Source organism: Temnothorax nylanderi, unplaced genomic scaffold (genome assembly GCF_030848795.1).
Source record: "Temnothorax nylanderi isolate EJ_2023f unplaced genomic scaffold, tnyl_v1.0 TNYL_tig0024_pilon, whole genome shotgun sequence".
NCBI classification, from domain to species: domain Eukaryota; kingdom Metazoa; phylum Arthropoda; class Insecta; order Hymenoptera; family Formicidae; genus Temnothorax; species Temnothorax nylanderi.
The window spans coordinates 324,340-326,337 of record NW_027249086.1 but is presented as its reverse complement, the minus strand read 5'-3'; the positions used below and the strand labels follow the sequence as shown (position 1 = coordinate 326,337).

At 41.2% G+C, this 1,998-nt stretch overlaps 1 long non-coding RNA gene across 1 annotated transcript; it reads left to right on the top strand.

Moving 5' to 3' along the window:
• The first annotated feature begins 284 nt into the window (after positions 1 to 284).
• On the top strand, positions 285 to 1,998 carry LOC139769708 (uncharacterized). The gene is made up of 4 exons (XR_011717618.1): positions 285 to 945; positions 1,045 to 1,169; positions 1,428 to 1,508; positions 1,607 to 1,998. It is a non-coding gene; the product is annotated as an uncharacterized lncRNA (long non-coding RNA).

Here is a 1,998-nt window from a genome sequence, read left to right as displayed (position 1 = left end):
TTCGGCGACATCACGCTTTTCTCCAGTAGTGAGCGTGTAATAAGTAAATCCTCCTCCTGTCTGCCTTCGGCGACATCACGCTTTTCTCCAGTAGTGAGCGTGTAAAAGTAAATCCTCCTCCTGTCTGCCTTCGGCGACATCACGCTTTTCTCCAGTAGTGAGCGTGTAAAAAGTAAATCCTCCTCCTGTCTGCCTTCGGCGACATCACGCTTTTCTCCAGTAGTGAGCGTGTAATAAGTAAATCCTCCTCCTGTCTGCCTTCGGCGACATCACGCTTTTCTCCAGTAGTGAGCGTGTAAAAAGTAAATCCTCCTCCTGTCTGCCTTCGGCGACATCACGCTTTTCTCCAGTAGTGAGCGTGTAAAAAGTAAATCCTCCTCCTGTCTGCCTTCGGCGACATCACGCGGCGTTAGGGTCACTCGTGGTGGTTTTAGCCGGTAGGCTGCGGGGAAATGGCGGAACTTTAATGTTCTGCTCTCTGCAGAATCCGGCACTCCCCCCGCCCCGCCCCGGGGAAGGGGGAGTCTTCCTCCCGAAAGGGGGGTCACTGGTCACTCAAACCCCGGAAGAATGGAGGCACTCCCCGACCAGTGGTGCTCCCCGATCGGTGGCACAGCCACCGTGACTGGTTGCCACTGCTGACGGGTTGCCTCCAGGACGTCGTGGGGATTCCAGTGATGGAAGATTTCCACCACGTAAAATAAAAAAAAAAAAAAGGACCTAGTTAAAACGTAGGTAGGGAATAATTTTTAATTCCTTTCAGCAATTACATTTCCATTAAGCAAGAACAGTCAAGAAACATTTCGACTATATTGCAAAAACGTTGTAAAATTAATGCAATATAGCTGAAATGCTTCTTGATTTTTCTTGCTTAAGGGATGAAGTCACACTGCATTGCCACGAGTCTCAATGTGGCTCGAGACCGGAACAGCATGAAAGAAAGTGGTGAGTTTAATTGATTTTCACGTACTATGTCACTTATGTCCAAAAATTTTCTATCTCTTCTGTCTTTACTTAATCGAATCGTTTATTTGAATGTTTCAGAAAATAACGACGCAGAAGGTGACATCGGAGCAGCGAGGGAATCCTGCGTAGCTGACATTCCGAGCAGCCTGAGAGGAGGAGGAGGCCTAGGATAGGCATCGGGCATCGGCGTACCAACACTTCTGGTAAATGTTACTTTTTATTTTTTCTAAAGATATAGAATCTCTTTTTTTGTTTGTGCTTATTCAGTTGTTACATTAAATCGTGTTTCGAAATTTAAATTAGTAAAAAGAAATATTTTGAAAAATTTGATTCAAGTTGATTCTAACGTAAAAATTTTTTTCGAAGAAGTAATTTAAAATATAATATTAATCTGAATAACGAATAAGATGTTCGATGCGCGTGACAATTATTTAATCGATTCGATTATTTTTATGTTACAGAAAATATCCACGCGGGAAGGAGCAACGTTGCTTCGCATCGAGGGAACACGAGGGACATCCCGAGCAGCCTAAAAGAAGGTGGTGAGTGTAATTGATTTTCACGTACTATGTCATTTATGTCACAAATTTTCTATTTCTTCTGTCTTTACTTAATCGAATCGTTCATTTGAATGTTTCAGAAAATAACGACGCAGAAGGTGACATCGGAGCAGCGAGGGAATCCTGCGAAGCTGTGAGGTCGTATCTTACACAATTCGAGGTCGATTTTACACAATTTCCGGTTTTTCTGCTTAAACGCTTAGTCAGGCAACCCCGAAGCTAAGTGTCTACATCCTATCTTAAAATAGATTACCAAAAATGAATTGGTTGTCAAAATTTTCTCGTATTTTCTCGTATTTGTAGATACGACAAATTTGCACTTCAAAATTATAATCAAATAATGAACAAGATACGACATATTTATTTTTAAATAACAATAATAAATGTTATTTAAAACTAAATATGTCGTAACTTGTTTATTTGATTACAATTTTAAAGTACGTCGTATCTATAAAAATTGCGTTTTTGCGTT